The sequence below is a fragment of the Leopardus geoffroyi genome, chromosome E1 (genome assembly GCF_018350155.1).
Source record: "Leopardus geoffroyi isolate Oge1 chromosome E1, O.geoffroyi_Oge1_pat1.0, whole genome shotgun sequence".
Lineage (NCBI taxonomy): Eukaryota > Metazoa > Chordata > Mammalia > Carnivora > Felidae > Leopardus > Leopardus geoffroyi.
Window position 1 is genome coordinate 53,665,440 of NC_059330.1, and position 10,077 is coordinate 53,675,516.

At 52.3% G+C, this 10,077-nt stretch overlaps 1 protein-coding gene across 8 annotated transcripts in view; it reads right to left on the bottom strand.

Annotated features, from left to right (window-relative positions):
* SLC39A11 (solute carrier family 39 member 11) overlaps positions 1 to 10,077 on the bottom strand; it is a 429,657-nt gene that overhangs the window by 413,554 nt on the left and 6,026 nt on the right. The window lies entirely within an intron of this gene.

Below are 10,077 nucleotides of genomic sequence, written 5' to 3' on the forward strand. Positions count from 1 at the left end.
GGCACTAACAAAGCCGAGCATGTGATGCAAGGTGAAAGCCAGTCCAGGGCAGAAAAGTAAATGCATTACGTGTCTGCCTGATAAGGCGCTACATGCTTTCTGTCTACACGGGGTGTTCCTTTCTGGCGAGGGGGATTTCCTGCCAGTGCAGTGCAGGCTTGGCAGTCAAGCCTAACTAAACTTTGGTCGCCTTCAGAACGGACCAGGAATATAACTTGTCACCTCCCTAAACAGAGCCTCATATGACCGAAACATTCTAGAAACTTAGCAGGTCACAGCATGTTACAAATGGCTGAGTCGATTCTGTGTTTTCCCTCCAGGGTGAGACCATGGTCCACCTGGGGTCTGGTGCTAACCACAAGGAGAGGATCACGCCATTGATCTGGGGTCTGTAACCATCTGTGTCCAGCTGGAAACGGGTTTTAACACGAATGTAAGGAATGAGCCGCGTACAGAGAGGTGTGAGCAGTAAGGGAATCAGCCAGGGACAGAGGAGGCGCCGGGACACTAGATACAGATGGAAGCCTTTACCAGCCCTCAAGCTGAAGGGACAAGGGAGGGGATGCTGTTACCAGAGCCCAGTGAGAGGCACAGCCACGGGGGAAGGTGGGATTCAACGGGAGCTGTAGCTGCACAGGAACTCAGCCAGGGTCAGGGTCAGAGTGGACCCCTTTGGTCTCGGCCCGTGGCTGAGCTCCACCAGAGCCACAGGGCAAGAGAGCCAAGGGAGGCAGTCCGCAGAGGTCCTCCACGGTGCCCAGAGCAGAGAAGGGCACAGAACGGACGGAATGGCAGGTGGGAGGCATGTGGAGAACCAGCAGCACTCCAGTGTGTAGGGTCCCAGCCCTCTCCAAGCAGCCCACAGTCTACCGGCGTAGCTGAAGGGCGTTCGGTAAAACTTCCACCTTAGGCACAGACACAGCTGGGGGGGGAGGGGGACCTGGGGACCCTAGGGGCACTCCCTAGTTCCTAAGAGGATAAACTGGATTTCCAGAAAATAACCACTGGATGGCGTCGATGCAGCCAAAGGGGTCCAGGGTCCGAGTTCCATCCACATAGTATTCAAGGTGGCCAACTCCCAAAGGTTTAATTCTGCGTCGGGCACTCGCGTTGCAGACTACGTCAAGGTCTCCCTCTGCAAGATACCAAATCGTCCGCACAACTTGCCAAATGTGAACGTCAAGTAGTGTGCTCTTCTGCTCCCCCCACCTACGCAGGGTATTCAGTATACTTTAACCACTTGTTTGCATTTGCTCCCCAACTACATTTGCAAGTACCCGAATTTCACATTTCCTCGGGGCTCAAGACCGAGCATCTGTCATCTAATCCAGTCTGGGGCCAAGCAGATGAGAGAACAAGATGGTCAGAACGGACAGGAGTTTTTGTTTTTGTTTCCTAATTCCACAAGGGACGTTCAAAAATGCAAACAGCTCACCTCATAACTTGGGGGGAGAGGGGAGGGCTGGTCAGGAGGTGAATTCCTTCTACGTTTCCGAAATTCAAGGAAATCTGATTATTTTCTTTCTCTTCTTTCTTTCGTAGGAATTCTAAGGTAAGGTGTACTTTGAATATTTATCGATACGTCAGCATACGAATAAATTATTACAAAGTTAAATTATTGTCTGTGCACTAAAAACATAGTGAGCGTCTACTATGTTGCCAGACATTATTCTGGAAGCTAGGAATTCAGTGAGACGGAAGGCAGACCAAGTCTCCCCTCCTTATTGCAGCGGAGACACTCAACAAATAAACAAAGGACCGCGAACTCTCAAGACAGTGACAGACGCTCTGATGAAAATACACGAACAGCCCAGAGGATGGTTAAGCACCCAGGCCCCGAAGCCAGTCTGGTTTGCGTCTCGGCTCTGCTAATTCCTAAATGATTGGGGGCAAATTATAGACTCTCCCTCGGCCCCAATTTCCTCCTCAGTAAGGTAGACATGAGAACAGGATCCAGTTCAGAGAGTTTTATGAATTTGGAGAATGCAGTAAGGTAGTCCGTTCATATTCAGAATCTGTAACAGTGGCTGGCGTATGGTGAGCCCCTCATCAAGGTTAACCCTTCCCACTTTTTTTTTTTTTTTTTAATTTTTTAACGTTTGTTTATATTTGAGAGAGAGACACACAGACCACATGATGGGGAGGGGCAGAGTGGGAGACACAGAACCTGAAGCAGGCTCCAGGCTCCAAGCTGTCAGCACAGGGCCCGACGCGGGGCTCGGACTCACGGACCGCGAGACCATGACCTGGGCCGAAGACGGATGCTGAATGGACTGAGCCACCCAGGTGCCCCTAACTCTTCCTACTTTAGATGAGGGTGGCCCAGGCAGGCTTCTCAGAGGGGGCAACCAGCTTGTGAAGATCTGGTAAAAGAAACGGCCAGAGGGAAGTCCTGAGGGAGGAGTGGGCCCACAGCCTGTTCACGAAACAGAAGGCTGGTGAGGGAGGAAGAGAGGGCTGGGACCAGTGAGGCCTGCAGGGACTTGGTGGTCTTTGATGGGAGTTTGCCTTCTGCCCTCCAGGGGCAGAAAGCCACTGGAGGTTTGAAGCGAAGGATGCATTACGATGGACGGGTAGAGGTGAAAGACAGGAATCTATTGTAGATCAGGGATCAGCGAGCCACGATCCATGGACCAGACGTGGCCCCTCTGCCTGCTTTTGTAACTAAAGTGCTATTGGAACGCTGCCATGCCCACCGATTCACATCTTCTCTATTGCTAACCCTGCTACCGAGGCCTCGTTGAATAGTGATAGAGACCACAGAGCAGGCAAAGCCCACTGACTCTGGCTCTTTCTAGCAAAAGCTCATCGACCCCTATCTTGGAGGAAGAATCCATAGGGCTCGTAAATGGATGGGGTGTGGATGGTGAGAGGAGAGGGTGGAGGATGATTCTGGGTTTCTAGCCCTGACTGGGCAGTGCCATTTCCTGAGATGGGGGTGCCCTGGAGGAGAGTGTAGGATGGGGGGCGGGAAGAGAGTTATTAGCGTGGATGTGTTAAGTCTGAGATGTCTCTTAGGCAGCCAAGTGGAGATTCTGAGGAGGCGGCGAGGGGGCCTGCAAAAGCTCAGGCTGAAGTCACACACGCAGGCGTCACCTGCAGACACGTGTTCCCTGCCCTCTATTTCCACCACGGGCACAATTTCCACATGACCTGCCACAGTGACCGTCTAACCCTGAGGGCCAGGAGGGGGTCACTTGGTCTGGGAATGCAGGGCAAGAAGGGACGGGTGCTAAGGCTCGAGCCTGGGCCTATCTGACGCCTGAAGTCAAGCACAGGAAGAAGAGCCAGCAAAAATGATGGAGAAGTGCCTCGTGCGGTAGGAAGAAAGGCCCCGGGGCATGTCGCAGAGGCCAAGAGGAAACAGTGTCCACAGGCCGCAGGTCAGCTATGCTGAAAGGCCCAGGAACAGAGAAGCTGCTGGAGCTGGCGAGATGGCCAGGAAGGGCCTTGCACTGCATGGAGCGGGGGACGTGAGAAGCCCTGATGGGTGGAGCGGAGCAGGACAACAGGAGGTGACCGGAGACATCTCCTCCTGACGAGGAGACGAGAAGCAGACGGGGCTGCAAGAAGGCGTGCAAAGGAGCACGATGCTTAAGATGGGAGACACCAGAGGGTATTTTTAAGATCCAGGTTCCCCGCCCGCCCCGCCCCACTGTCTGAAAGTGGAGATTCCTACAGAGCCTTTCCTTGGCCGACACGGGGCAGCGCAGGGAAGCAGTTACCACTGATGCTAAAAGTCACCTCTCGTAGTCTTTTCTGATACCTTCGGACACATCTTGCTAATAGACACACAAAACCAGCACAGATAACAGCCTGGACGCTCACACAGTCCAAAGCTGGGGCGGCCAGCCGGATGCGGGGATGCCGAGTGTGGTCCCTGGAAGGGGCTGGACACCCCTGTCGCCGCTCAGGTGCGCTGCCTCTGTAGGGGCCTATTCGCGCTTTCGGCCTGTTTATCATAAAAGTGAAACTCCTCCTCGGGTTTCTTTTGGTTAGCGAAAATGGTATGAAGGGAGGTCCTTCTTAAAAGTGAAGGGGCCTGGGGCGCCTGGGTGGTTCAGTCGGTTAAGCATCCGACTTCGGCTCAGGTCACGATCTCGCGGTCCGTGAGTTCGAGCCCTGCGTCGGGCTCTGTGCTGACTGCTCAGAGCCTGGAGCCTGTTTCACATTCTGTGTCTCCCTCTCTCTCTGACCCTCCCCCGTTCATGCTCTGTCTCTGTCTCAAAAATAAATAAAAACTTTAAAAAAAAAATTTAAAAAAAAAAGTGAAGGGGCCTTACACGAACTTTCAAAAAGCAAAGGATGCCCGTCATGGGAAGGATCCTCCTGAACCATCCAGAACCCTCTCTCCTTATATGGGAGAGAGAAGGAGGTGAAGCTTTTGAGAAGTGGGGAGTGAGATCCAGAGGCCAAGTGGAGAGGTCAAGGGAGCAGGAACACTTTGTTCTTTGTAACAAGAGAGAAGGCGGGAGGTCTAAGTTTCTATTCAGGCAGGTTGGTAGATACAGCAGATTTAACATGAGGACATTCGTGTCTGATTACTTTGATTTTCTCAATACGTACAAGAAAGGCTCATCTGCTGTGGAATGGCTGGGGAAGGGAAAAGCCTGTGTATGGGACTTGAAAAGAAATCTAAGGGAAGCCTGGGTGGCTCAGTCAGTTGAGCGTCTAACTTCAGCTCAGGTCATGATCTCATGGTCTATGGGTTCGAGCCCTGCATCGGGCTCTGGGCTGACAGCTCGGAGCCTGGAGCCTGCTTCGGATTCTCTGTCTCCCTCTCTCTCTGCCCCTCCCCTGCTCTCTCTCTCTCAGAAATAAATAAACATTAAAAAATTTTTTTTAAAAAAGAAAAGTTTGAGCTTGCTACAAAGCCACTGAATTTTTACGTTTATTTGTTTTGAGAGAGAGAAAGAGAGAGAGAGAGGGAGCGCATCTGTGAGCAGGGCAGGGGAAGAGAGAGAGGGGGAGAGAGAGACTCCCAAACAGGCTGTGTGCTGTCACCTCGGAGTCTGCCCTGGGGCTCAATCTCACGAACTGTGAGATCTTGACCTGCACCGAAATCAAGAGTCAGGCGCTCCACCAACTGAGTCACCCAGTGCCCCTAGAGTCACTGTTAGTCAAATACCTTTTGTCTTCTCTCCAGCATCCAGCACAGGGCTAGTTAACATAGCAGCCACTCAGGGCGCCTGAGTGGCTCAGTCGGTTGAGTGTCCAACTCTTGATTTTGGCTCAGGTCGTGATCCCAGGGTCGTGAGACTGAGCCCCTTGTCAGGCTCTGCACTGAGCGTGGAGACTGCTTGGGGTTCTCTCGCTCTCTCCCTCTGCCCCTCTCCCCTGCTCATGCTCTCTCTATAAATAAATAAGTAAACAAACAAGCAAACAAATAACACAGTAATTACTCAATTACACGCCAATCAAGGACATAACATTTGGAGCATGAACTCTGCATCGCCTATCACCATGTTTTAGTCAAGGTACTGAGAACGTGTGCACCCCGGACGTCCAGGCTCCTTTCGTCAGGTGTGATAGCCTGCCTGGCTATTTGTTGAAGGCGGAGTCTCCAGAATCTGCAAACAGTTGAGTCAAACAACCAACCCTTCCACCGCAAACGTCAGCTCTAGCAGACACAAGCTGATAAACACAGCTATAAAGATAAGCTGGCGGGACGACTGCATTAGGCTCTCTCCATCCCACTGGCATCTCAGCCCAGAACAAACACCAAACGTCTGAATCCCACCAGGGTTCAGGTGTGGAATCCAGCCTTCCTTCCAAGCCCCTGACATTCCTTTTATCAACACGGTGTGTCCTTCACCGGATCAAATCCTCCTAGCTTTCCTCCCCTCTCTGTTAATCTGCTGAGGGTGCCTCTCCTTTTTTCCTTCTCCTTTTCCATCTCTTCTCGCTCAGCCAGAATTAAGCTCACTTTCATGTTCCCACGTAAGCTTCCATCTTCCCCTTGTTCTTTCTCCTCCGGGGGTGCCCGGCCCGCATCCCACCCCGACTCTTGGGACGGGATGCCCTCTCTCTGCAGGTTCACCCTTCAGGCTGAACACCGACATGCCCGACACACGGCCACCCAGCACCGTTCATCAAAGGAGAGGTCCTGAAACAAGTCGGTGAGGTGGGTGTGGGATGAGTGAGAACCGTCTTAGGCAATTGATGGTAGAAGGTCCTTTCGCCTTTGCCAATGCACCCTCTGAGCAGATACTTTGTGATTCTGTGACACTGTGCATGCCACTATTCATTCATCTTGCAAATATTTATTCAATTGTTTAGCCCAGGAGCCAAGGTCTCTGGGCCCCTTTCCTGGATGCTAGACCACATGTGGCATCAGGGAAGGAGACCAGTTAAGAACCCTGCAATTTAAACATGATGCTGCCTTGCTTTCCATATTTCTATTAAAAAGTAAGGATCGGGGTGCCTGGGTGGCTCAGTCGGTTGAGCGTCCGACTTCAGCTCGGGTCATGATCTCACCGCTTGTGAGTTCGAGCCCTGCTTCGGGCTCTGTGCTGACAGCTCGGAGCCTGGAGCCTGCTTCGGATTCTGTGCCTCCCTCTCTCCCTGCCCCTCCTATGCTCACACTCTGTCTCTCTCTCTTTCTCTCTCAAGAGTAAATAAAACATTTAAAAAAATCAAAAACAAAAAAGTAAGGAGAGGGGTGCCTGGGTGGCTCAGTCGGTTAAGCATCTGACTCCTGATTTCAGTTCAGGTCATGATCTCATGGTTCAGGGGATCGAGCGCCACGTCAGGCTCCTCACTGACAACACCGAGTCTGCCTGGGATTCTCTCTCCCTCTCTCTCTGCTCCTCCCCCACGTGCGTTCCTTCTCTCTTTCAAAATAAATAAGTAAACATTAAATAAATAAAAAGTAAGGAGGATCCTGCCCCCTCAACCATCTGAGTGAGACAGGAACACCGACGGGTCTGGAGAAAGCAAACGTATCAGAACGTGGTCCCAGCTTTGAAAGTGGGCTCTCCGGCACCAACACTTGGCTACCAGGCCTGACCAGCCGCCTGCCGCCTGCCCCCACATCACTGGAGAAGCACTCCAGCTCCAGTCCCAAACTGCCCAGGCAATGGCAGAGACCCACCTCCGGGCATCAGACAGGAAGCAGTGTGGGCACCCTCTGAATGTTGCTCGGAGTGGTTTGACCCATCTGTCTCTTGATGTTCTGAAATTTTCTTTGAAGCTAATAATGTGACAAAGTAGGGAGATCAAGGACTTTCGAGTCAGGCTGCCAGGGACATATAGACAGGCTGCGTAATCTCAGGCAGGTTACTTGGGTTCTGCCGAAGCTGGCTTTATCTATCAAATGGGTGGAAAGCCACCGATGCTGTAGGGTTATTGTTGGGATTAGAGATCACGTATGCAAAGTGTCTGGATGGTGCTCAAAATCACAGCTCTCGTAACTAGCAGAATGCTGGGGTTTGAACTCAGAGACCCAGGATGATCTAATTGTAATCTCTTGAATGGGAACACTGGATGTTTCCTGCCCCTACAGATTTAAGCTGAAAAGAAGAAAATGACACCAACACACCCCTGCCCTCCCACACACACACACACACACACACACACACACTTCCCTAACCAAAACAAAATGATGGCATAAAAACTCGAAGTGCCCTTTGCTCATGTACCTCCTTGAGCAAAACAAAAAAAAAAAACAGTTTTTCATCTCTGCCCCTGTGTGCCCAGCATTTGCCTTGTTCAGCTGCTGAAGCGGAGCTCTTGGCCCCCATCCTGATTTTGAGAAGGCAAGATGGTAAAAGAAAAAAAAAAAAAAGGCAGAAGATGAAGGGGAGGGGGGACCTTGACATAGAGGGGAAAGGAAAAGGAACCAAAGAAGGTAAAGAGTCAAGGACACATTACCTCCAGCCCCGGGAGTGTTTCTAGTGCCCAGTTTCCAGAGCACGAATGTTCAGGAACAGCCTCTGTCAGGCGCTCAGTTCTGCAGTCAGAAGGGCAACAGTGGCATCTTCAGGATGGCCAGATGAACTTGGCCAGGGAAGCAGAGGGTAACCTGCTTTCACAACACACTCCGCAGTGGAGACTTCTGTGGCCAGCTGGCCTTTCCTCTACCTGAGATGGCAGGTGTATGCACAAAGCAACCCCCAGGTCCCCCACCATAACCGATGCCTCAACACGCCTCCCCCTTGCTGTTAGACAGACATCAGCCACACTCTTACTGAGCTGGAAACTCAGAACGGTGTGTCAGCCAGGGTCTCTAGGGCAAGCGACCAAAAGTGGTTTTGATTTTTCAAAGCCATCAAATTTATCAGTAAGATATTGGACAGCCCATACAACCTCCGGGAAAGCTGGAGAATCAGGCTCAGGGGACAGACAGGAATAAAGAGAAGCGAGAACATTCAGAACCCAATCAAAGCATATGTCTAGGCAATCAATTCAGATGAGGGGCCTCACTGGGGTCGCCCACCACTGCCACCAGGACCAGTGCTACATGGGCAGCTGGGAGCCCCAGCTGGATTCAATGCCCCCGCTGCCCCTGGAGAGTGGATGTTGCCAAGAGGTACCTTCACTGCCCCCAGAATGAAATCTCCAGTGTCCCTGATGCCTCTTGACATCAGTGGCTCTCCATTTAAAGTCCCCAGCAGTTAGATGTCTGAGGAACCAATCCCAGGCCCACAGGCTTTCACCACAGCTGTAAGGGGTCCCTGGAAAAGATCTTGCCCCACAGAGGTGACTTCCCCCAACACAGAAAAGACATTGCACCGATGCTGGGCAGCCAATGTCAAGAAAATGTCCCCTACAGAGCACAACGGACTGTGATGGCCAACTGCAGACCCACCATCACTGAGTGTTCTGAGTTTGTGGAAAGTCGCACAACAAAGCAGAAAAGGCACAAGCCAGGAATTCAAAACTCTAGACGAGATTCCATCCCTCATCAGCCGTGCAACACAGGAGGGCACATAAGCTTCTCCAGGTTTCTGGTTATGCGTGGAACAGAAACGTTATCCCTACCTATTTTGCAAGGCTGATGTGTGTATCAAAGTAGTTCGGTTTGTGTACAGGCTTTGAAAATTAGACTTTTACTGAGTAAGTCCATTTGTTTCTGGGGGTCCCAAGTTACCCATCTGTAAAATGAGAACATTTGCTACGTTGTAGGGATATTGTGAGATATAAATATCAATGGTTTCATTTACAGATTGAAATCTTTGCTGTCTGGGATTTGTCTCAAAGTAACAGAGGCCGTGGGTGGGAGAGGAAGTGAACAGGGGTACAGAGGCGGCAGAAAACCTGGCGGGTGGGCACATGACACGATCCTCTCTGCGTCGGTGTGAAAATGAACTCTTCCATAATAAATGTTTTTAAAAGTGAAGGGTCTTGGAAGTACTCAGAAGAAACAGCCCCCCCCCCCCAGGTCATCACTGCCGAGTCAGCGTTAGACACCCCCAGCCCACACTGCCAGGCGCTGTTTCAAAGGCACCGCGCCCCTTCCTCTCTGCCCACCACCCTCGGCCCCACGCGAGTGCCAGTGCATCCTTCGTGGTTAAACACCGTCTTGAAACAAAAACCAAACCGCAAAGAACTAATCGACATCAAAAGAAAAACCGAAGCCAAAAGAGCGGACGCGCGCCTTAGAGAAGAGCTGGTCCCGAACAACTGCGAAGTTACTTTCGAGGATGAACAGGAACGGAATCCAACTCCTCCACTCCGGCCGTCGCATTCGGCCAAGGGCCCCAGAAGATAACGCCCGGTGCCCGCAGACAGCGCAGGGAGCCAAGTGGTCGAGTTGCGCCGGGACCCCGGGCGGCTGCGGCTTTCCGAGGGGCTCGGGCGTCCGGAGCAGACGGTACAAACGCGCTGCCGGTGCAGAGGTCGGACGCGTTGAGGGTGCACCTGCGCCGGGCGGGGCTGGGGGTCCCGGCTCGCGACTGACGGTCGGCCCTAGAGATCTACCCCACCCGCCGCGTCGCCCTTTAAAAAAAGTCACCACCCATCCCGGCCCCGCCCCTTGGCCGCCGGAGCAGCCCCTAAGAAGAATGGCGGGCAGCGGGGCGGAATTGCTTCCGCCCCCATCCAAGATGGCCTCCGGGCGGGCCTCCGGGCGGAAGT